Source organism: Peromyscus maniculatus, chromosome 1 (assembly GCF_049852395.1).
Source record: "Peromyscus maniculatus bairdii isolate BWxNUB_F1_BW_parent chromosome 1, HU_Pman_BW_mat_3.1, whole genome shotgun sequence".
Classification (NCBI taxonomy): Eukaryota; Metazoa; Chordata; class Mammalia; order Rodentia; family Cricetidae; genus Peromyscus; species Peromyscus maniculatus.
The window spans coordinates 68597641-68623301 of NC_134852.1; the positions used below are offsets into that span (position 1 = coordinate 68597641).

At 41.3% G+C, this 25661-nt stretch overlaps 1 protein-coding gene and 1 non-coding gene across 5 annotated transcripts in view; both read left to right on the top strand.

The window, feature by feature from the left end:
* Positions 1-25661, top strand: part of Atp10a (ATPase phospholipid transporting 10A (putative)) — a 168618-nt gene that overhangs the window by 37245 nt on the left and 105712 nt on the right. The gene's annotated exons all lie outside the window — the stretch shown is intronic.
* LOC121826970 (U6 spliceosomal RNA) lies at positions 23761-23865 on the top strand. Its single transcript, XR_006069122.1, has one exon. It is a non-coding gene; the product is annotated as a U6 spliceosomal RNA (small nuclear RNA).

A 25661-nucleotide genomic window follows, 5' to 3' on the forward strand; every position in this document is an offset into this window, starting at 1 on the left:
TGGTGTGTGTGTGTGGGTGGGGTGTATGTATTTGAAGAACTTATAATAGTATTCTCAGTATTTATTCGTTCCTATATTTAATAATTAAAAAAAATTGTGTGTGTACAAGGTGTGTGTGTGTGTGTGTGTGTGTGTGTGTGTGTGTGTGTGTGTGTGTGTGTGTGTGTGGTGTATGCATGCTATATATCCTGTGTGAAGAGCAGAGGATAGCTTTAGGGAGTTCTCTCATTTAACCATTTGGGTCCCAGGGATCCAACTTAGGTCATTAGGCTTAGCTGCAGGTGTCTATACCCCCTGGGCCATCTTGCTGGCCTCCGTATTTGTTTTTTGCTGGGTTTCCTGTTTTGATTCATTTTTAAGCTCTAGCTGATGCTATGTGCCTAATGTAAACTTACGGGTATTAAGTGCTAAGTCCTGCTAGTCACGGATCTGTCTGTGAACACTGGTAGAGGTGTCATCATCATCATTAGTGGCATTACTCTGTTGCCATGAGGACCTGTGAACCAGTATCTATCTCTCCTTCCCATCAACAGATTTGATCAGATGTAATTTTTTTCTTCCGTGGAAAGGCACATCCCACCTTGTCCTCTTGTAATACAATAAGCAAAACTGGAAAGGCAAGAACGCACTAGGCTCCATCTTCCCCTTTCCTATGCCTGTTTCTTCAGGCACATTGGAGTCGCAGTACCCTCCGCTCCATCCTCTTTTACAGGGATTACCAGAATGGTCTGTGTTGATCATAGCTTTGCAGTTGGGCTTGCTTGCTACAGCCAGCCATAGAAAGATCTACTTTTCTTGTTATTTGTTTTTTGAGAGAGAGTCTGGACATGTAGCTGAAGTTGGCCCTGAATTCACAATGCTCCTGCCTCAGACCTTTAAGTACTGGGATCATAGATATTCTGCCACATCCTATAAATCCTACCTGTTGACTAAACAATTCCATTACCAATCTATCTTTGGAAAATAATTTTTAATGTAATCAAATATTCAAGTATCAAAATAGCTCATTTTTAAAGCAGCAAAAAAATAGATGCTATGGAGCATTCATTTGTTGGGATGTCTTCTCATTATTAAATTACATTTAAATACTTTTTAATTACAAGGAGATGGCTTAAGATTGAATATGATAATACAAGTGATATTAAATACAGGATATTAATTTCTCTAGGCACTGCTTTTGGCTGCATCCTGTTCGTTCTGGGTGTCACATTTTGCATTCATCTTAAAGTATCCAAATTTCTTTTGTTGGTTCCCCCTGATTCATTGGTTATTTAGTAATGCCCATATATTAATGCTTTCCACAAAGTTGCTCTTGCTCTCTTTTATAAATCCATTGCAATAAAGAAGGCACAGGTATGGCATTTGCCTATTAAACTTAATGAGGCTGCTTTAATGCTCAGCGTGTACTGTGGGCTGCAGTGCTTTGTGTGCACTTTCCTGAAATGTGAATCTGCTGCTGTTGGGAGGAGCAGTCCATAGCTGTATCAGGCTGATTGGTTTATAATATTGGTCACTCTGTTTCCTTGTTGAGTTCCTGCCGATTGGTCATTTTTAAAATTGAGAGTGGAGGCATGAGAACTTCAGTTATTGTTGAAGCACTCCCCTGTTGATTTTGCCATTTGTTTCATGTCTTGGAGTCTGTTTGGTGCATTTGGTCTGTAATTACCATGACCTCCTAATAGAGTGGCTCCTTTATCATTACAGAGTGGCCTTTGTCTCCACTATCAGTTTTCACTTTTACATAGCTAGTGTGGCTAACTTTGTGCATGTTGTATATATTTTCAACCATGTGCCTTTAATTTATTTGATTTTGAAATATCTGTTTTTTTATACTGAACATATAGATGCATGATTTTTTTTTCTTTTTGTTTTTTGTTTTTCAAGACAGGGTTTCTTTGTGTAGCTTTGGAGCCTGTCCTGGAACTCTCTGTAGACCAGGCTGGCCTCGAATTCACAGAGATAACATGTGCCTTTGCCTACTGAGTGCTGGGATTAAAGGTGTGCGTCACCACCGCCTGGTGCATGATATTTTTAAACAACCTACTCTCTGCTTTTTGTCAGAGTTTGATCCATTTATACTAAATGTGTGTATTAAAAATGTGGAATTTAAGTGTGCTGCCATTTAAGCTTTTGGCTTCCATTTTGCCATGTATTTCTGCTCATCTATTTCCCTTTTCCTGCCTCATTTCACTAAACACATGATTCCTAGAACACCATTTTAACCCCTTGTTATTTATTTTTTGAGTAATTTTCTTAGTGATGACTTAGAGAATTATAACTAACATCTTAATGTGTAGCAATCTAGCTGAGATTAGTGCTGCTTGGATTGCAGTTCTGTGAAAAGCTTTGCTCCTGGAAGCTTTGCGTGCCAGTCTGATTTATTTGTCTTGTCATACACATCTTTACACCTCTAAGCCTGCTGGCATGGACTTCTAAGTATTGCTTCATGCTGTTCTTAAGAGCTACATTTCTAGTCTTCTGTTTATGTAGCAAACAGTTCCTGGTGGTCAGTAGCTCTTTATGTTCAAGTTACTGTCCTGTAAGCTTTCTTTTTATTCCGAGAACCTTCTTTCCTACTGCTTGAAGCAAAGGTCTACCAGTGGTGATTTCTCAGTTTTTCTTTTATCCTTCAATAGTTGTGTCTGGATATAGACTTAGTATCCGACCGTTTTTCTTTCAGTATTTTGAAAATGCCACCCAGTTCCCTTTTGTCTTTCATTATTTCTGATCAGAAATCTGCTGTTACGCTTCTTGGTGCCCCTTGAAGAGGAAGATAGATTTCTCATGCTTTTAAAAGATTCTGGTCCTGAAAGAGCACGGCACTGAGGTGTGATGTACATCAATTCAGATGTTTTATTTTTTACTTTCTCTTAGGTTTTCCACTGAGCTGTGAGAATTGCACATTTTCATTCATTCAGACCTGTGATCCTCCCAGAACTCTAAGTGTTCATGCATCTGTATGCATGATTGTATCACATATACTTTCAGGGTTCTGTAGATGGATGGACCGAGCTCTCTGCAGCCTCAGCCGATGGAATCTGCTGCTTTTCAACTCCAGAACTTCCCCTTGGTTCCTTACTATATTTTTGTTTCCTCCCTGATACATTCTATTTTAGGAGATGTGGCTCTCATGCTTCTTTTTAGCTCCTTAGACTTTTAGTTCTTCAAACATAATTGTTTTGCCTAGTAAATCCAGCTCTGAGCTTGCCCATAGACTGTTTTTCCTATATGAGTTATACTTTCTTGTTTATTTTCATATCTTATTGTTTTATTTTCCTTCTTTTTTTTGTGGGGGGAAAGACAGGGTCTCATTATCTGGCCCAGCCTAATAGTGAACCCAGGCTCCTCAACCTCTGGAATTGTGGGAATTACAACAGTAGGCCACAATACCTGGTTTCATGGTTTTTCTTTGTGGAAAATAATGTTTAGGGCCAGTTGGTGTGGTGTATGCTTTTAATGCCAGCATACTCGAAAGCAGAGGCAGGTGAGTTTGAGGCCAACCTGGTTTACATAATAAGTTCCAGGCCAGTCAGTGCTACACAGTAATCTGTCCCCCCCCCCCCAAAAAAAAAAGAAGGAACAATAACGGTTGAGATTTAAGGAAGGGGGGACCGCTGAGGGGTTTTTCACTTACATGGTTTAGTGAGCCTTTCCCTTTGAAAGCCGGAAGTGCTGGCTTTGGAGCCTGTGTGCGCATACAAATCAATTTGCTTTGCTGCAAGGCTTTGGTTATTGGTGGGTGCCAACAAACTGCAGCCCTTGTTTTTATCCATGAACTTTCGTTGGAATGCGCCTTTGCCTCTTCCTTCTGCAGAGAGAGTGGTGAACAGGTGCACTAGAAAGGCTTGAGCTCCTTACAGAAAAGTCTGTTAATCCCTCCTACACAACGGAGTGAGTTGGTGTTTAAATTACTTTTGTTTATGTGGGTTTTTTTTCTAATACGGGGTCTTGTGTAGCCCAGGCTGGCTTCAGAACCTCTCTGCATCCCTTGAATTGGTGATCATCCTGCCTCATTCCTGCCTCAGCCTCTGAGAATGGGAATTACAGATGTGCACAGTCACTCCCACTGTTTGTTCTGTATAGGAATGAATGGGAAATGTGTTAACTTAATTTGCATATTGTTACATTCAAGAATGAATTCATCAGAACATTTTTGATATGGAAATGTTTTGTTTTCCTTATGGAAATTAAGATCAACAGAAGCTGAATTAATTTGAGTAATGTTTTCTATGCTCTGCATATATTACATTTTTTTTGAAAGCTCATGTGTGGAAACAAGTTGGTTTAGCAATATAAATTTTAACATTTGAACTACAATATGGTAGATTTCGAATCTTAAAGCAGGAGGAATGCCTAGTTAGAGACCTCAATCCCACAAAAAGGTGCCAGTTTATAGGGGGCATGAAGAGAGTCAAACTTTCTGTCATCAATTGTGTGAACTTAAGCAGGCAACTCTACCTTCTGACCTTCATTTTCTCTTTTATTATTAGATTGGCATAATACAACTCTTGTGAAAAAATAGGAATCGGGGCCTGTGGAGAGAACCTGGTCATTAAAAGCACTTGCTGCAGGTTGGAGAGATGGCTCAGAGGTTAAGCACACTGGCAGCTCTTCCAGAGGTCCTGAGTTTAATTCCCAGCAACCACATGGTAGCTCACAACCATCTATAATGAGATCTGGCGCCCTCTTCTGGCAGAACATTGTATACATAAAATACACAAAACTTTTTTTAAATTTTTTTTTTTAAATTTTTTTAAAGGATTGTTACTGTCTTAGAAGATGGGCGTTTGGTTCCTACACCAAGTACCCTTGTGGAGTGGTTCACAAGTGCCTGTAACTCCAGCTCTAGGGGAATCACACTCCCTCTTCTGGTTTCTCAGGACACCTGCACATACACTTATGTACCCACAGACACATACATACACATAAATAAAAATGAATCTTAATTTAAAAAATGTGAATTAAATGAGGTCATGTATGTGACTATCCCTCATAAACTGTAAGAGCTTAAAAATTTCTTGTTACTCTTATTACTAATAATACTGTTATGTATGTAAAGAAGATGCAAAGGGAATTCTGTTGCCAGCGCCTATACTATTTTCCTTTTTAAATTGGATTATTAACATGTATTAATAGTGATATTAATAAGGTTCCTGCATGCACACATTCTGCCTTCCCCTTCCAATTTCTAGCAATCCATCCTTCATCTTTCTTTCAGTCTCCCCACAGGAGAGAAGGTGGGTGCTGCTCCTTGCTTTGTGTCTGGCTTATTTCATTGAGCCTAATGTCCCCTGTCCTGTCTGCTGTGCTATACGTAACAGGCTTTCATTCTTTATGGCTGAGTGAAATTTCACTGTGTGTACATACTTTCCACTTTCCTTATCCATTCATCTGCTACGGACAGCTTGGTTAATTCTGTATCTTGGCACTTGTGAATAGTACTGGAGTGAACATGGGAAGGCAGGTGTCTCTTTGATATGCAGATTTCATTTCTTTTGGACATATGCCCAGAAGTGGGATTGTGGGATCATATGGCAAATCTATTTTGAGTGGTTTTATTGGAGAGGGGTACCCATACTTTTCTCCATTGTGGTTACACTAATGTACATTCTCAACAACAGTATGAGAGAGATCTTTCTCACCTCCACCCCAGCATTTATTTATGTACTTGTTTATTTTGGTAATAGCCATTTTGACTGGACTCAGAAGACATCACTTTCTGGTTTGATTTGCATTTACTAGCTGGCTAATAATATTGAACATTTTTTCATCTCCGTTGGCTATTTGTACTTTAGGGAAGTTCAGACCACTTGCCTATATTTTTGGTTAGATTACTTGTTTTGCTAAATTCTTTGAGCTCCTTAAGAATCCTGGATATTAACTCTTTGTCAAGTGGGAGTTGGTAGGACTCTGCCCATCCTGTCGTTGTCTTTTAGACCTCTCCTCCCTCGGCTGTGCAGGGGCATTTCAGTCTGATGGAATCTCATTTGCCAGTTTTTTACTGTTGTTTACTGTGCTCTAGGATCCTACCCAGAAAATGTGAGCCTGTATCAGGTGTTGAATTCTTTCACCCTATTTTTTTTTTTTTATAAAGAATTTTAGGTTTTGCATTTAGGTCTTTGAAGACATTCATATACATATAATATGTATTAATGAATGCTATTAACTCAAAATCAATACAGGATTTCTGAACTAGGCCCCATTTTTAAGGTTTTGGAATTTAAAAACTGTGCTCTAATATGTTAAAAATATTATTTCCATAAATAGCTGGTTAATGTGTTTATGTTTGCACACATTGCAGAAGCATCAGGAATGCCCATGGAGGCTCAATAGTTTATAACTTAATGGATGTGGAGTTTGTGACTATAGATGGAAAGTTAAGTGCAGGAAAAGGATCTCACAGGAACCTAACTTGTTTTTATTTTAACTTGAAGTAGCAATTCAGTTTGATTAGCATTGATTTACCACAGTCAAACATCTATTAAGCCTGTAATCTCAGGGGCTGGGAGCTGTAGGGCAGCCTAGGCTAGAGTGAGCCGATCTCAGAATTAACAGAACAAACAAAATGCATTCAGTGGTGAGCTGGTGATATACCATAGAAAGCTTAAAGGGTGTGTGTGGAAGGCAGCAAGAGAAAAGATATCAGTGAGAGCTTGAGAGAGCACTATGGTTCGCAGTTGATGGGAGGCAGACCTGGGATTTGTTTCCAGGGTTGCTTTAGGTGATCAATGTCATTGTCCATTGGGTATGAAACTTCACTCCTGGCTTCTTCTAGAAGTTGGAATATTGTATACCTCTCCAGCCTTATTGTGTGATAGACAAAGATCATTCTGGCACTCTGATCCTTAGGAAAACAAAAACTTGAAATGTTCTTTGAAACTCTGAGGGATCCTTTTGTAGTTTGCTCTCTGTTGCTGTTATTAAAAACACTCTGACCAAAGACAATTTAGCAGAGGAAAGGGCTTATCTGGCTCACACTTCCAGGAACTCTGGCCCTCATTAGCTTCTGCTCAGCTTTCTTTATGGCCTGGGACCACCTGCCTAGGGTCAGTACTGCCTGCAGCATTCAGGCCCCTCCTACATCAATTAGCAATCAGGAAAATACTGCACAGATGTGCCCATGGGCCAGTATTACCCCGGCAATCCCCAGACTAAGGTTCTCTGAGATAACTTTGGGCTGTGTCAAGCTGACAGACACTCACTAGGAGAGATCCTATATCCATCCCCCTGATCCTTACAGGAGAGTGAACACAGGACATGTGAACTCACACATTCGAGGGAAGTCTCTGTATTCCTAGCACTACCCACTTCTTTCTGTCTCATTATTTCATGTCATAATTTGCCAACTTTTTTTGATGGTACTAGTAATTGAACCTAGGACTTTGAACATGCTAAGCAAGGGCTCTACCAATGAGGTACACGCCAACTCTTAACATCCCTCTCTCCTGTTCTGAAATAGAGAAATAGGGTCTGTAGTCTAGACTAATGCCGACCTCATTGTGTAGACCTAGGCTAGTCTGGATTTCTCTGATTCTCAAGCTTCAACCTCTTGAGTGCTGGGATTGCAGACATGAGCCATTGGCCTGGGTCTCATCACACATACACCATTTAAAGTTATATTTCCCCTTTCATGTAATGAATTATTCCAGGAAGCATTTATTAAACTTTCTCTGTTGCATCAGTTAAAAATTCTTACCTTCTATTGTCTTAATCACTGCACATAAGTTTGTAAAGCTTTTTTTTTTTAGATCTAGCTGCTGATGTTGTCACACACAACTTGAAAATACATTTATAAACTTTGTAACTCATGGTGGGGAAAATTTTATCACCGAGATTGGGTCTATCTATTTTGAAGTATTGATTTTTCCACATAAAATAGCTACTGTCAAGTGTCGTCCCCCCCCCCCCCCCCCCCCCCCGGTCTGATTTGATTCTCCCACAGGAGGAGAACTGCCATCAACCTGGTAGAGAGAAGTGAGTGTTTCCACTCAGGGCCGGCTTCAGGTTTTGTATTCTCCCACCCATTTAAGCCATTCCGAAAGCACCTCCATTTTCTTCTTGTGGTCTTACGATTGTACCTTGTGAATTTCCTCACACTTATTTTCCTGTTCAGGCCGGAAGCATGCTAGTTGAACACATTTCTTTATCTGTGACAGGGTTGTGTTATGTAGCACGGGGCATGGCCATTTTCTCAGTGTGGATACTGCACATAAATCTTAAAGTTATTTCTTTGACTTTTGTTATTTTGTTGTGAATGGATCACAGTCCTTGGACCCCTTTAGAACCCTCTCCTGAAGTTTTGAGCTAGTTGTGCTGATGCATAAGAAGTTAGTCTGTGAATCAGGCTTTTTTTTTTTTTTTTTTTTTAAATTATGATCATGGTTCTACTTGGTATACTTTAAAATTTTGCCTCTATAATTTGGTCTATTCCTTAACTGTCTTCTATTTTTAACTGTTTAACATTAATTTACTGCTTTTTATTAGTATTTTCTCTTATATAAAACTAATAATATATTTCTCAAGTTTAGAAATTGGTTTGAGTTTGCTGTAGCCCCATCTCTCAAAGACATTATTTTATGTACATTTTTAAAAAGTTAGGTTAAGTTGGCCATTTAGAATTATCCTTAGAGGCACTAGGAATATAGCCTAGCTGCTAAAATACTTGCCTAGTTTAAACAAAGCCATAAGCTAATCCCAACTTCCCATAAACCAGGAATGACAGCACATGCCTGTAGTATCAGCACTTGGGAGGCAGAGGCAGAAGATTCAGTAGCTCCAGGTCATCATGGGCTGGCTACGCAAAGACCTCACTCACCTTCAACCTAGGATGTATGTGACCTTATGTAATGTTGTTCTCTTAAAGATGGCTTTTATGAAATTAAAGAGCCAGCTGGTGGTGTAATGTATGGGTTATTTGTTCTTCAAGGCAGCTGTTAGGTCTGGGGTCTAGAATGTCCCTCATGGGCACATGTTTTAAGAGCTTGTTCCCCAGTGGGTGCCACTGTTTTGGGAAGCTGTGGAGATTTTAGGAGGTGGGGCCTGGCTGGTAGAAATAGGCCACTAATGGAAACCTTTGTAAGATGATAGTCCTGCCTCTGACTTCCTCGGTGCTTAGGGATATGAGGAACTTCTATGTTTCTGCCATATCTAACTTTCCCACCATGACAGACTGAAGTCTTCCTGAAACCATGAGCCAAAATTAGTCATTTCTCCTTTAAAATGTTTGAGATTTGATCACAATAACATAGCAGTAAATAATACAGTGTGTGTAGTATAGTGTTTGTATGCATACATGTGCTCAGGAACATGTGTCTCCCAGGTCTTTAAATAGAAATTTGGTTAACTAGAACAATGAAATTACTTTCTAGTGGGAAAGAGAAGTGAATACAACTTTGTGTGTGCTATCTGTAGGAATGTACTGTACAAGCAGAATGTCAGCTCACAGTCATCACCACAGCACAAGATATTCTTGAGATTTGTGGGCACAGTCTTAAGGAGAGTCTTATCTCAGAGACGAGAAGTCTGACCACAGGAAAGCTAAAAAACTGCGTACTGGTTGTAAAGGTTGAGCTGATTGTGAACGTCACTGTCCTCACTGTCCTCTTAAATCTAGTGGTGGCTGCTATCCTGCAGCTGTGAAGTGGGCAGGCAGGCAGTTCAGAGAAAGGAAGTGTAAGTAGCTGTGTGCATCTGGCCAGCTGTGGTCTGTTCTCACATGTAGGTTACTGTAATCAGTCCATAGAAACTTTTGTTGTTGTTGTTTTTTATTTGGTTTTTCAAGACAGGGTTTCTCTGTGTAGTTTTGGTGCCTGTAGTGGATCTCGCTCTGTAGACCAGGCTGGCCTTGAACTCACAGAGATCTGCCTGGCTCTGCCTCCCGAGTGCTGGAATCAAAGGTGTGCACCACCACTGCCCGGTCCATAGATACTTTTGTAACATGAAGTAGGCTAGGTGAAATTTTATTTCCAACCATTGGTATTGTTTTTTTTTTTTCCATTTAGAATGCTAGCATATTCTTTGAGCAATCTTCCTAATAGTGGAATTTGATTTTTCCAATTTATTTTAATTGATTATGGATCAGTTTATGAGACAGGTCTTCATGTAACACAGGCTGGTTTCTAACTTGTAGCCAGTGATGACCTTGAACTCTGTGCCTTCACTTCCCCATTGCTGGGATTATAGGATTATACTACCATGCCTGGCTTTTAAATTTATTATAGACTGCTGTACATACACTTGTGGTATCATGTAATGTTTCAGTACACATGCACATTTGGGTAATGTTGACTTAGTTTTCAGTTGTGTGCAGATTTGCAGGGTTAAAGAAAAGAGTAGAGGAAAAATCAGATTATAGGGAGTGCATTGTGTAGATGAAGTAAATTATAAATTTCAGGCACATTTTTAAAAATCAAATTCTGTTATCAAATTCTAGCAATGGCACATATTTTGAGTATTCTGAAACACGAACAACAGGAGGAATTTAACATCCATTCTTCTACCAGGCTTTTGGGGTTCGCTCGCCCCCAGTGAGGCAATCTTAGATATGTTGAGATTGAATATTGGACACAGCTCAGAAATCATTGAGGGTTTTGGGTTCTTGTTCAATGGTAGAGGACCTGCCAAGCACATAGGTTTTGGGTTCAATTATCAGCACAGCAAAAATAATTAAAAGAATTAATATCGTTTTAAAAAGTAAGACACCCATAGTTGTCTCATCTGTTAATTTCTTGTGAGACCATTTGTACTATCTTAAATTGTTGTTTGTTGTTTTGGCTCTTTTGGCTCTTTGGGGAACCCACTACCCAGCTCCCAAATATACAGAGAGAGAGAGAGAGAGAGAGAGAGAGAGAGAGAGAGAAGAGAGAGAGAGGAGAGAGAGAGGCTTATTCTTAATTATGAATAATGCTCAGCCTTAGCTTGGCTATTTCTAGCCAGCTTTTCTTAACTTAAATTATCCTGTCTTTTGCCTTTGGGCTTTTATCTTTCTCTATTTCTGTGTACCTTTCATTATTTCTTACTCCGTTGCTGGTTGTGTAGCTGGGTAGCTGGCCCCTGGAGTCCTCCTCCTCTGGCTCTTTATTCCTTCCTTCCTCCATCTCATTTCTTTCTTCTCCCAGATTTCTCCTATATAGTCTCTCTGCCTGCCAGCCTCACCTATCCTTTCTCCTGCCTTGCATTGGCTCCTCAGTTCTTGATTATACTATCGGGTGTTTTAGACAGGCACAGTAACACAGCTTCTCGGAGTTAAACAAATGCAGTATAAACAAAAGTAACACACCTTAAAATAATATTCTACAACATCAGATCTGTGACCTGTTCATACTAAGGAACTAGAAAATCAACTGTGACCATGGTTAGTCTTTACTTTTTCAAAGTGTACTAGCAGACTTGCAGCATTTTGAGAAAATGTTAAATAAATTTTTACTGTTTTAAAAAAATACACGTTTTGAATTCTTTGTTTTTGTTATTCTCTCTGTCGTTAACAGAAATTTGATTTTTTGCTTCCTGTGTAACCTGCTTTATTCTCTAGGAAATATGCGAAGGGAACATCAAGGCCTACGGCTTTGTTTAGGTTCCCATCCTTTTCCACTTTTGTTTTAAAAGCAAAGTAAGGCCGGGCGGTGGTGGCGCACGCCTTTAATCCCAGCACTCGGGAGGCAGAGGCAGGCGGATCTTTGTGAGTTCGAGGCCAGCCTGGGCTACCAAGTGAGTTCCAGGAAAGGCGCAAAGCTACACAGAGAAACTCTGTCTCGAAAAACCAAAAAAAAAAAAAAAAAAAAAAAAAAGCAAAGTAAGAAAGCAGTATGAGTTTTATTTCATTCACAATTTTCATTGCTCTGCAAGTTCTTACCAACTACAAATATTTCAAACCCTAAAATTTAAATGTACTGCTAGTAAAAGAAACCAGTAGATGTTGCTTGAGTCATTTTTCTGATTTTTCTATAAATAAAATCTTAAAGGTAGTCCAGGTTGTCTGCCATGAAATTATTTTTTTATAGCACCATTTTTTCCCTTTTCTGAAAACTTTTCCACAATACATGATTCTAAATTAAGTCTTGGATTCTCCTCCTGGAAAGGTAAAGTTTCCATATATGTTCACTCAAGTTGGAACTAATACAAGCCAAAACAAAAGGTATTACTTCATTTAAAGCAGAACTATATCAGCCTAAGTCAGCCAGCCAGTTCCTATTTCCCCTAAAATGGCTAGGAAATGAAAGAAGTCTGCTGTTTAACATGTCTGACAATTTTTATTTTCTTGGGAAAAGCCATTTTTCATATACGCACTTTACTCAAAAAAACTCAACAATGTTCCTTTTTTTTTCTTTTTTCAAAATATATTCGTTTGCTTTTAGCATGTGTTCCTGTAATAACCAGTAGAAATAATCCAATATTTTGGGCATGATCTTTGTCTTTGATGAAGCTGATATATTTAAAATCAAGTCCCTGGGGCATACCAGACAAGCACTCTAGAACTGAGCCACACCCTCAATCCAAAATGTTCTTCCTTACTGACTGGTCATGGAAAGTTTTGAACTGGTGGGAAGTTCTGAGGGAAATAAGGACCCGGGAGGGGTGGGACCTTGATAGTCCAGCTGGTGGTACAGGAGCCCTGGCTCCTTGGTGGAGACACCGTATGTTTACAAAAGCCAGTTCACCCTGGGAGATGGGCCTATGTAGTGGCAGTAATGGCTGAGTTTCCTAACAAATTAGACAACTGGATATGGAGATTTTCACAAGTATCTTTTTGATAACCATTTTTAGATGATTTTGTCCTATGTCGACTCCTTGTCATTGTGCTCCAGAGCCCCATGGGATAGACCCTCTATGGGTTCGTGGGTCAGAACGTCAGACTAGCTAGTGCCACATTGACTCTTGTGTAGAATGAGAAAGCTGTGTACATATACAAAGAGAAATTAGCTTGGAACATGTGGATACCCTGCCTGTGGTAAAAACTCTTGCACAGTCACCTGATCTGAGGTTGGAAGTCATAATAATTGTTTAGGGCACTGCTAATCTCCCTTAGTCAGTCCCCTAAAACTAACCAGACTCTGTGGTGGGCATCTATCTCTGGCCTTGATGTTTGTACTGGAGAATTGGGTTTTATGGCATTAAACCTCTGTGTACCCTGTGGCTAGGTAAGGGAGTGCTAGAGGGTAAAGAGGGTAGAGGGCATTCTGTCCAATTAAGCAGAACTGAACCACATGGAACTCAGTTGTAGCATCATTTTCTTTAAAAGGACATTCTGGTCCCTGGAGAGAACTTCCTTACAAACTCATTGTTCACAAGTCAGATGTATATTTCCAGTTTCAAAGGCACATTGTGTACGTGCAAAAGAAATACAAATAGTTGTGCATACTGTCATCTGTTTTCAACATTGGTCCCAGACTAAGACAGACTTCATAGTACTGTGTGATATGGCAGACTCCATCTTTACCTCCTCAGCTGGAAAATGAAAAGGAATTTTTTCACCTGTAGACACAAAATGAGTTCACAAACTAGAAAGAATAGTGCTGAAGGCGGTGTGCAGTAGCCTGTTTGAACTAACTGGCTCCTGTCAAGCCAGATTTACAACTTGGAAATCCCCAGGGATCACAAGGAAATGGATACTTCACAGAGTCCCACTGTACCACAGATAGCCATGATGAAGGACAAATGGGTTTGGATCCAGGTCCCATGGTGTTGATCATTGGCCATTGTCAGGGAAACTAGGTAGATGGCACCCTCTCCAGCCTGGTACTCTCTGTTCCCTGGCACCCTGCAGATTCTCTCAGAGGTCTTTTAATCCTGCTTGAAAGGATTAACTTTACTATTTTCCTTCTTGCAGGTTTGCCCTTAATAAGTTATTTCCCTTTTTGTAAGTCTAGAAATGTCTTTGTCTCTCTCTTGTTTTTAAAATACATTTTCCTTAGGTGAATTATAGGATTGGTCATTTTCTTTCATTAATTTTTTTTTTCAGTCTGTATTTTTGCTTCATGGTTTCTCATGACATTGGTCATCGCCTTTATCTCTCCTTCCTTGTGCATCATTATTTACTTGTTTGTTTACAATTTAGTTGTCAATTTTTGGCAGTTTTGTGAGCCTGGTCTAGTCCTCTGCTCCCTCCCTCCTCCTACCTGGGATTCATTGGACATTCTGAATTTGTGGATGTAAGTTTTTCATCTTACTTGGGAAAATTTGAAACTGATTTATTTAGCCCCACCCTGGTTTCTGTTTACAGCTGTATTGCCCCACAGTTTACTGATGCTCTTTTCTCAGTCTGTTTCATATGGGGTCTCATGTTGCTTCTTCAGGTTCAGGAACTCTTTCTTTCTCACAGGTTATATAATCTGTTAATCTCATCCATCTTTATCATTCTCAAATCTGCACATTTGGTTTAAAAGTTGTTGTTTTTGTAATCCATTCCCTCCATGTCTCTACATGCTCGAATCTTCCCTCTGACTTTTTAGACATGTGGACATACCAGCTGTTTTGTTAGTTCATTTTTTCCATCTGTGTCATTTGGGGGTCTTTCTCTCATGTGATTCTTACTCTCTTTATAGCATGTGCATTTTCCTGCTTCTTTGCGTGCCTGTCTTTTTTTTTTTTTTTAAAGAGTCTTCCATGGTGGATTGTACCTTACAGAATTGTGGCCATGTATGTTCCTATACAGGGTCCTGAGTGGTTTTAGATGGAATTGTGTGCATTCAAGGTGGTATGGCTGTAGACTTCCAAGTGGTTTTAGGATCAGTTCATTTGCTCAGTTTGGTTCTATGGAGACCTTCTTTTCACTTATCCTAGGTGGGATCCAAGTATCCCTTTCCCAAAGGGCTTACTTTCCCCCACTACTGAGATAATATCCACCTGAGCACCTATTAACCTGGGAACTGAGAGGTTTCTCTCCTCTGGCTGCTGAGAACTAGGGCTGTTTTTGCAGTGCTGAACTCAGGCAGTGGTCTCTAACTCCTGCTCTTCTCTCTGGCTGTGGCTGCTCCTCTCTTTCTTTCCCCCGGGTTTCCTCATAAAGACTTGGCCAACGACGCTCCAGCAGGACCCTCTGAAGACCCCCAGACTGTACTTTCTGAAACTCCACCCTGCAAATTCTGGCTCCTTTGTTCTCTCTGAACCAGAAGCTCTGTGGTTTCCACACTGGGGACCAGGGCACTGTCAGGCTCCTTGTCTAATGCTATAAACAGCATGGCAACTATAAGCAATGAATCCGGCCCAACATTGCTCTGCCCTTGCCCTTACCATAGGACCATTGTCTATGTTTCTACAGTTCAGTCTGAAACTCATTAAAATGCGTCACTTGTTTGATGCAGGTAGGTAGATCCCGAGTTTTAATGGCATCTTAGTCAGAAGTAGAGCTGTGGTCACTGCTGAAAAATAATTGGATGTCACTCACTTTTTAGACTTCTTGCAGCATGTTTGAACCCGTAGCTTTAATCCCTAGATTGAGTAAAACCTACATTGGTGGCACATACCAGTAATCCTGTTACTCTGAAGTAAAAGTAGGAGGATCAGAAGTTCAAGGTCATCCTCAGCTAGCAATGAGTTGGAGGAGATCCTGTCATGGAAAAAAAGTGGAGAGAATTATGCTTTGTTTTTTTCAAAAAAAAAAAAAAAATCAAGTTCAGAGATTAATAATGTGTTTGGCTGCCAAGAGAAAATAATACTAAGTAGTATGTTCCTCTTTGTTGAAAGAAAAATAAAGACAACCACTGAAGTAAACTAAATAAATAAATGAATGAATCTTGCTTTGATTTAGAGTGGAACAAATTGAGTATTTTTTTCCTCTGTTCTTGAATCAGGTTGATTGTAGATAATTAGGACTTTGATACCATCAGCAAAACATTCTTACAGGCTCAGGAACAAATGTAAAGTGTTCCAGGGAAAGGCTTGTGGGTGTGCTCAGGGCACCCTGGCTATTTTCCCTCACTTTGAATGAAAAGAGAAACGTATTTATTTTTATAGTAATATTTCCTTCGAGTGATTGTACAGCAGTAGAACACAGCGCTGCCCATTACAAAGCAGAAGCAAACAGTTTTGTTCCAGGTACAAAGCGTGATATCAAACTACAGAAGTTCTCTGTGGCAGGCGAGAAGCTGAGTGCTGGTTCCTGTTTCCTGCTTTGTTGTTTTTGAGTGTGATTGATACCCCGGTCTTCGCCAGAGAATACTCAGAAACTAAGAAGGCAGCTTTAAAAAAGACACTAGCATAAAAAAATGATTTAGGTTTTAACTCCTAGCTTTCACTTGTGTAGAGAGCCAAGCCCAGGCTGTAGCTTCCAGCCTTGCTCTTATGAAACATTCACTCTGCCTCCTAATTGCATTGCTATAATACTAATATATACATGTTTAAAAATATTTTACTAATTATTTGATTATTTCATAGGACGTGTTTGATCAGATTCACCCCAACTCCTCCCCGTTTCTTCTTCCTGAGCCACCCTTTATGCACCCCTCAATTTCGCGTGCTCTCTTTTAAAAAAGAAAAAAATGTCCCACTGATTTCAATTTGTGCTGTCCATATATATACTTATGGATGTGGGACCATCTACTGAGATTGATAAATCAATCAATCAATCAATCTGACTCTCATTCCCCTAAATGCCATCAAATGTCCATAACTCCTCCTTTAGGGGCTGGAGCTCATGGAACCTTGTTTTGTTTCATGCTAGAATATTGACCAGCTTGATCTTATGAAGGTCTTGTGTAGGTTAACTGCAGCTGCTATAAATTAATGAGGGTAATGGTTTTGTCATATCCAGAAGACACTTTTTCATTCTGGTCCTCCTCAGCCCCTTGCCCTTACAATTTTTCTGCCTCCTCCTTCGTGATGGTCTTTGAGTCATTGAAATGAGGGTGTGATAGAGATGCACTGTTTGTGGCTGACACTTACTCTTTTCTCTTTGACTAGGGTATTTCTGGTCTAACCACTATTGACTGCATCGATAAACTTCTCTGATGAAGTTTGAGAGCTGCACTAGTCCATGGATAGATAGATAGGACTTCAGCGAACAGTTTCATACTAGGACCATTTAGCTAAATACTAGTAGGGGGTTCATCCCTGGACCGGTGAGCTCCAAAGTTATGTGTTATTGGCCAGACTTGCAGTATCAGGTATGTGATCCCCCCCTGTAGAGTTGTCTTAAAACCAATCAGGAAGTGGTTTGTTACTCCAATAACATTTGTTCCACCATTATACCCATAGACACTGCTTGCCATGCTGGCGATCATTAGAGTTCACAGTTCCCAATGGGGTGAGACTGTGGGTGATCCCTGCCCACAGCGTAGCACCTTCCTAATTATGTTCTGTTTCATTTCAGAGGGGAACAAGTGCTAAAGGAAGCTATGAGAATAAGTGCTGCGTGATACTCTAGCATCCATGTGAGGCTGTGTGTCCACTGGGGCTATAGCACTCAGCCTGCCTACAACTTCCAATAGCAGGCCTATGCTTCCTTTGGCATTGGGGTATTCCATGCTGTCTCATTGCTTATGTAGTCATTGAAAGCAGGCCAGGTCCAGCCAGGCATGGCAGGTGGGGTGTGGAAACCCTGGGAGGTCAGGTGGATTAGAGTATTCTGTGTATGTTGAGATGTCAGGTCAACCACCACAGGTTACGGATGGTATCTCCCCATGATCTCACGATTGCTTTTTTATTTCCTTTTTTGTAAGTTTTCACATCGCTTTCCACCTATAGTTCTGCCACAAATGCTTTAAAAGTAGCAGAAGTCCCAGGCCAGCAAGGGCTTCATAGTGAGACTGTCTCTAAATAAAGAAATAAGTAAAAATAATAGAGTGTACACCATCTCCAAGGGATGCTTATTTTCTGCTGGGCCAGAGAGAGCCAATGTGTAAAGCCAGAGGAGTTCCTGAAGTGTGGCGTCTCCATAGTGGTAGAGGTACTGGAGGTCTCCTAGCATGCCTCACAATGCGCCTTTATGTCTTTTTCTCATCTTTACCTCAGATTTCTTAGTTCCGTCTTCTCCTTTCTTCTTCCAACTGTGTCTTTTGCTTTGAGGAATTCTCTATTTTTGGTGGCAAGTTCTGGTCTGTAAGCAAAGAGTGTTCCCATCTCAGAGGTTCCCTTATGTTTTACAGGCATTGACAATTTTTAGAATGTCTCTTTCTACCTAGGAGAGTGTTCTGGGTTTGGACAGAGTAGCCTCCTTGAGCTGGTCTACTCACACCTGCTTCCCTATGACTTCTGTTTGCCATAGTCCTATTGTAAAGGTAACTTCTAAGTATTTATGGGCTTTAATAAACACCATGACATAAAGTCTTCCTAAGGCATCCTCCAGGCAGGCTGGCAGGTTATGAGCTTTGCCTGATGGTACCATTCCAGACGCCATTAAAAGATACAGCTTGGGGCTCAGTGAGTAAAGGTGCTTGCCACCATAACTGATGAACAGAATTTAATCCCTGGGGCACAGTGGAAGGAGAGAATTTACTCCTGCAATGTGTACTCTGACCTCCACATGCACATTGTAGCACATCCATGCCTTTCTCCCCATATCAATAAATAAAAAGTAATAAAAACATTTTTAAAGGCATAGCTTACTGGGCTTGTGAATGTGGCCTAAGTGACATGCCAGGCCTGTACGAGGCCTGGGGTTCCTTTCCCAGTCCTGCCATGAATAAATAAGTAAATATGGGCAACTTAGTTACAGTACAGTACGGCTAGCTGACATTGTGACTGGGTCAGATGAGCACTGCACCATCTGCATAGTGAGGCTGTGGGGAGTAGGGAGGATGCAGGATGCCTCCTGCTTAGCATTCATGGAATTCACTGTTTCTTCACTCTCTCACCTCCCTGACTTCCATGGTCACCACTGGACTTCCAGAGATTCGGAATCAGGTCGTGCCTAGCCTTGTCCATGTGCTCTGAACTGCTTACTCTGTGTTCTGTGTGGTTTAAACACATTCAATTGATTTTGTGGCTATTATAGGCAGCTATGAGGAGAACACGGTTGGACACAGGATCTGAGTTTGGTTTGGCCACTGTTTGCTTTAGCCACCTTCCATCAATGTATATTTTTAGCATTTGCAGAGCAGCCAGTGTACCCGGGTCCCTATAGGCATCACTATGTTTTGAAAAACAAGTACACAAGAATTATTTCTTAGAACATCTCAGAAGTAAAGAAACAATGTAAGAGGCAGGTATAACCATCGGACCATGCCTTGGACCTCGGACTGCGTTCAGTGTACGTGCTGAGCATTGCAGGCACCTCAGGTTCCTTTGGAAGATAGAAGCTGGGGGACTCCTCCTGCGGAACCTACCCTCAGCAACTCCATTGTTTCTTATAACAGCTGTATATGGAGTGACCAGGATCTAGGTCCTTGGGTCTTCTGGCAGCAGATCATAGAAGAAAGTTTGGGGTGTGGAAGATCTTTGAGGATTCCTTCCTTTTCTGTCACCATCTCCCTCACAGTGCTGTGGATGGACCACAGAGAGTGACAGAGGAACTCTCAGCCATCTTCTCTCATCTGACGACTCGACTTCTATATTTGTATATCCAAAGAACTGAACTCAGGGCCTAGCAGATGCTAAGCACTAATTCTACTATTTTGTTACAGTCCCTGCAGATAATACTGATTTTTTTTTTAAAGACACGTTTTCAAAATAAATGGCACCCTTCCTGTTGTTATTAAAAAAAAGGGAATAAAAAGCCTCAGGATTAATTTTCTGCTCCATACTTTGTCCGTCGTGTCCTGATGCAGCTAACGTGCATGTCTTCTTCTCTCGTGTGGGTGATTTGTCACAGCTTCCCATGGTGGCGGAGCCCACTTCCTCTTTGGGTGACGAGCCCTGATCTTATCACCTGGCTGGCTGTAGTGCAGAGGTGAAACAAAGAAAGACCACAGGAAAGAAGGCCACCTGTTTCTTTCCTGTGTCTCATTGGTCCTGAGTGGGAACTGTGGGCCAGGAAGCCTGCCTTCTTCAGCTGCATGGCGTGCTTCCAGATGAGATGATTACAGATGGAATGTGGGGCGGAGGCCCCTCCTGGGCAGCCTTCCTCGCTGGAAAGCCTGTTCACAGGCACAAGCTGTACATATAGAATGTGAAGGACTTTGGAGTTTTCCCCAGAAGAAAGCGAAAATGAATAAAAACGAAGCATTTAAAACACAAATACCATTCTTGTATTACTTTAAATGGATTTTATTGCACACACAAAAAAGAAAAACTCTATTCTTGTCTAAATTTCCCACATGTTCCTTCTTAAAAGCGCACAGCAACTTTCTGGTGAAGTGCATGGATTTCTTTAGTTAATCTTTGACACTTCTTGTGAGTTTTCTCTCCAGTTTTAAAAGGAAATGCATTCCTGAGGAAAATAAGAATGAAAAGCATGCTTTCCATCCCCTCCCACCCCAAGTCTCCCTGAAACTTTCCCCCCTAGACACAGGCTCTCTTCTGTGCCCATCTCTCCGGCTCTTCTCCACCTGGTACGTTTTGGGCCCTTCATCACCCTACACTTGGCTAACTTTTCTAATTTCTCTCCATCCCCATCATCTAACATGCAGCATGGAAGCCTCTCCAGAACACAGGGGACACGTGCAGCCATCAAATGCCCTCTTCCCATGGTCGCCTAGCTTCAGCTTGGGCCTTAGGGTCTCTTGTTTTCTATTAGGGTTTAATTGCCCACTTAAGATCTTCACGTCTTCATAGTTAATTTGGGGCCCTTTTCAAAACCTGAGAGATTATGTTGTGACTGGAGTACTCAGGTCAAGCTTAACCCTCCACATTCAAGAAGTTTCTTCGAATTTCCCCCAAAGTTGCACAATATTTGTCATATAATTGGAGTAAAGATTCAGTCTGGCCACTGAGTGGGTGAAAACGGTGATGTAATAACACATGAGTCGAGAGCCAGTGGCCACTTATGTGGACTCCACCGGAGGAGAGCTGTGGATGTGTTGAAGCAATCCTTTCTTACTCTTTAAACTATCTGCCACTCCACTACGCCTTGCAGGGTAGCAAAGCCACAGTGAACCTGACAGAAGCAAATGCCACATGGAGAATGAGCCTCAGGACTGGATGGCACTTTTGATGTGCAGGGAGGCGCAGGGAGGGGGCATGTTGCGGTCATTTGAATAATTAAGAGCTGTGCTTATTGTGCGTGGGGACAGAGTTAAACTGGAGGGAGCGTGTCCTCAGTCTCCTGATGTGTTTGGCATATGTGACAGTAAGATGATATGCTTTACATACTTTTCCTTTAAAAAATTAAAAATGTTCCACCATGGAACAGTGCCTTCTGTACACTGTAAGGGGCTGTTTGTAACAATTGGGGAAAGTGCTTCAGCAAATAGGAGCTGGGCCTGACATCATGGTCTCTAGTTCCCAGCCTCCAGTCTAGAGAGATTGTGGAGGTTATAGGTTTGCTCTCCTTCTGTCTTTTTTATTTATTTATTTATTTTCTGAACTGGTAGTCCAAGTGGGCTTGGAACTTGCCATGTCGCTCATGCTTTTCTTAAAACTCAAAACCTACCTTCCTCAGCTCATGAGTACTGGGATTATAAATATGGTTTGTTGCATTCTGAATGTGTCCTCTCTTCTCTCTGTTTTTCTAAGTAAAGGTAGGTCCTTGTTTGAATAGAACAAACTGTGAAGTATTCAATAATCTCCAGGTTTAAATGCTTTGAGACAGAATTTTGTCTGGCCTTCATTTGTAAAACTTGGATTAAGTATTTTTCTTTTAAGACAGCTGTTTCTTAGTATCTGCAGGGTTTCATTCAAGGACCTTGGTCCAAACCCCAGGTACCCAAATCCACAGATGCTGAAATTGTTTCTGTGTTTATTAAAATATTCATAGGAGACTTATAACAATAGCTAATGCAATATGGAGTAACACCAGGTAAAAACTTGGTTCAGGGGAAAATGCACTAACACAGTGCCTTCCAGTAGGCATTAGCCATGTCTTCTCAAGTGTACAGTATAGATTTACCTAAATTGTGCTTATGGTTCATTTTAGGCACAATAATGGCTCCCAAGATGTGCAGATCCAGGTCTTTAGGAGCTGTGAGTGTCTTGGTTTTCAGGGCAGAGAGAAGGAAGATGTTAATGTGATAACTATCTGTAAGAAGATTGTTTTGGATGTCCTGGTTAGGCCAGTGTAGTAACAGTGGTCCTTAAAGCACAGAAGAGAAAAGCAGCTCAAGGAGAGACCTGACACTGGTGCATGTTAGGGAGCAGTGGTGTCCTACAGAAAAGGGGAGAGACACAGAAACTGCCTGAGCACCCAGAACCCCATTGGGATCCTCTGTTGAGATTCTGGCCTATAGAGCTGTAGATGGGTCGTTTGTATGGCTTTGGCTACTAAGTTTGTGGAAATCTGGTACGGCAGCAAGGAAGGCCAATGGTAAATATTGAAGAGCGCCTTCCGGGATTCAAGCAGCAGCTCAAGGGTGCACAGCCCAGCAGCACGCTCCCTGTAGCTTGGAGCAGCCCCAAGAGCCCTAGAAGATGGGGCCATGCCATTTTCAGAGTGCGCTTCTTTTCCAAGAAGGAACGCATCCAGATGGAGAGGTCCCAAACAATTCTGGCCCAAGCAACATTTTGCTAACTTAATACAGGAAACCAGTTTTACCAAGCCTTCTGAGTGAACAAGAGCAGTTTTGTGTTTTCTGTTGAACCTTGTGGACCATATGATCTAGTCATGTGGAGCACATGTCCTCTTTGTTAGTAAGAGTTCTGATGAGACCCTTGCCTTTGGAGTACCAGGAAGTGTCCAGCCTTCGGCCTAGTGCTGGCAACCAGCTATTTAGTGACCTGGATTGATTTTGTGCCACCCATTAGTTAAGCAAAATTAGGTTCAGAAGTAAGTATGGGGCTTTTATCTGGGGAGCTATGACTCCCCTCTTGCCCTATTGTGTGGAGTGCAGACAGAACAGAGCAGCCTAGTTAAAGATGCAGTAACCTCAGGGAGCTGCAGAGAACAGAAAGGTGTGTTTTCCCCAGAAGCAGTTGTTCCCAACCAGATTGGACAAGTATCACTATGGGTAAATTTACGTCTGATAAATAGAAGTTCAGATGTTGGCATTGCTGCCTGGGAGCTGAACAGGAGTGGGTCTGTTCAGAGTGGGATTGTGCATCTTGGATGCTCACAAACTTCTGCATGCTACGAAACATACACCAAGCTGTATTATCTGTGATGCAGACATGGAACTATCTTCATTACCTGTTTTGCATTTGAGTGTGCTTAGTCCAAGACCTAGTGGGCTGTGTAGCGCATGCCTTCCCATGCCAGGGTTTAACCCAGAGAAAAACTTCTATGTACTGTGACTCTGGTTTCTGCTTTACAGTCTTGGGGCATGGGTTGCTGTCAAATGAATGCCCTGCTCATTAAGAGGCATGCATTTAAATTCCATAATGTACTGGGCATAGCCTGGATTAATGCATACTTTTATGAAGAGCCTGCATGTAGTCCTATCTCCCTGGGGGCACCTAACTGTTCTCTGTTTTAAGGTTAGTTATTTAAATTGGGACAAGTTTCCTTCCACCCAGTGCAGACTCAAGTCCAAGGTCACTATGAATAGATCTCCCCAGGAGGGCAGGACCAGTAACTCACTCTCCCATTACTTATTCAAGTCGGTTCAGGAATACTCTCATTTGTTAGCACACTTTCCCATGACCTTAGGTCCCACTGCCATCCAGTGTGTGTGTGTGTGTGTGTGTGTGTGTGTGTGTGTGTGTGTGTGTGTGTGTGTAGAATTGCACACACTTTCGGTGGTAATGTAGATTAGTTCTAGAGAACAGCATGGCTATTCCTTAAAGGCTTACAACGGTGCTCTCTGTGGTATAACATATTCCAAAATTAGAATAATGCAGGGAAGAATAGGATGACCTAAGTGCAAGGATGATACACCTTTTTAAGAATGTATACATATTATGTCTCATCTTAACTTAAAAAATAACTAAGAATAAAATAAGACAAAATAGAATTATAATGTGACCCAGTCATTCCACTTTGGGGTGTTTGTTCAAAACATGGAAATCAGTGTAGGCAAGAGACATCTGCACCACCCTCTTAGGGCACCATTGACAAGAACCAAGGTATGGAATCCGTCAGCAGCACATGAGTGGGTGACGAAAATATGCTAGATATATGTGATGTAATATTATTTTACTTTAAAAGGTCCTGTTCTTTGCAGCAACAAGCAAGGATGGGCCCAGAGGAGAATGTGCTAAGTGAAATAAGTAAGACACAGAAGGAAAATTCCCTACTTGTACAATCTCATGTACATGGAATCCAAAACAATGGGGCTCATAGCAGCAGAGAGTTGTATGAAAGTTAATCGAAGCTGAGGGCTGTGGGAGAGATGGTGGACAAAACTGTTAGAAAGAATCAGTTATTACTATTATGGTGATGGATATGTTAATTGGCTTGATCCTTTCATTCCACATGGCACACATACATCACATCATTGCATACTCTATAATTAATATAATAAGTTGGAGAAGTGGTGAGAGAAGGAAGGACAGAGAGAGAGGAGAGAGATAAAGGACGAGTTATTTGGGTGTTAAGTTGTTGGAGATCTGAGGTCTGAGTAAGCACAGAAAGAGTTCCTGTGTCTAGGATTTCAAAAGTCTGAGACATTTATAGGAGCCCAAGACTCCATAGAAACTGCAGTTTCTATGGTCTGTAAAATTTCAGTGGTTTCTCTGTCAGGGTTCTTTTAGCATACATTTACAATTTTTTTTTTTTAATTAAAAATTTTCACTCAATAATGTAATTGTTGTGCCTTTGAGTGCCCTTTACATTTTTTTTCCCCCTGTGATGGTCTTATCTTCCCTACTCAGGCCCCAGGGAGCTCAATGTCTTATTGACAAGAATTTTTTTTTAAATCTCTACAAAACATTAGAGGTGATTTATTTAGTAAGTGTCCCAATTTAAAGATTTCTCAATGCAAATCTTGATGGAAACATCACATTAAACTGTAAATGGATAGAATGCCTTGTCTGGTAAACCTGTCAAACTGGCTGGATTCTCAGCAGCAGGGCTGAGCATCAGTCCTTGAGCATGAAGAAGTGTTGCTGATCTTTCTGTGGTTGACTTGTGTGTTGGGAGAGGGTCAGAAAGTGAGGAACTAGGGCTCAGAACTTGGAGTTTGTTTATGAACCTGCCCTTCCAGCTGTTCCGGATCAAACCCACTCACATTGCTGCTCCTGAGCCATGTCTCTTCGGGAGTTTTTCTTTTATTTCCTTACAGAGCGTGTTGATGTCACTTAGTTGAATGTTTTGTTTTGTTCTTGTTTTAAACAAAAGTTTTCTAAACTTTTGTGGTTCATCTCAAGTTGCTGGCTACCTAAGACTTGCTCAGCTCTCCCTCTATAAAGGATGGGAACATTTTTCTTTGGGTGAAGCCGGCTGAAGGCGAGGCAACTTGCTGGTCCAAATGTAGCTTCCAGGTGGGGTTATTCTTTCTGGCTTGTAGATCTAAGGGGGCATGCCAGATCTAAGGGAGGGGATTTGGCAGGCTGTCAGGATGTCCTGGGGGCTGGACTGTGCCCCCACACTGCTGAGCGTGTTCTCTGGCCATAGGAACCTGGAAGCTCCTGAGCCAGATTGCAATCTAGCACTTCACAGGCAGAAGAAAGGCTCCTTTTTCCGCTGGTGAAGCTCCCCTTTGTTTTGATGTGCCCTGGTCATTCTGTCTGTAGACTCTCCAGACGGGCTGTGGACGGCC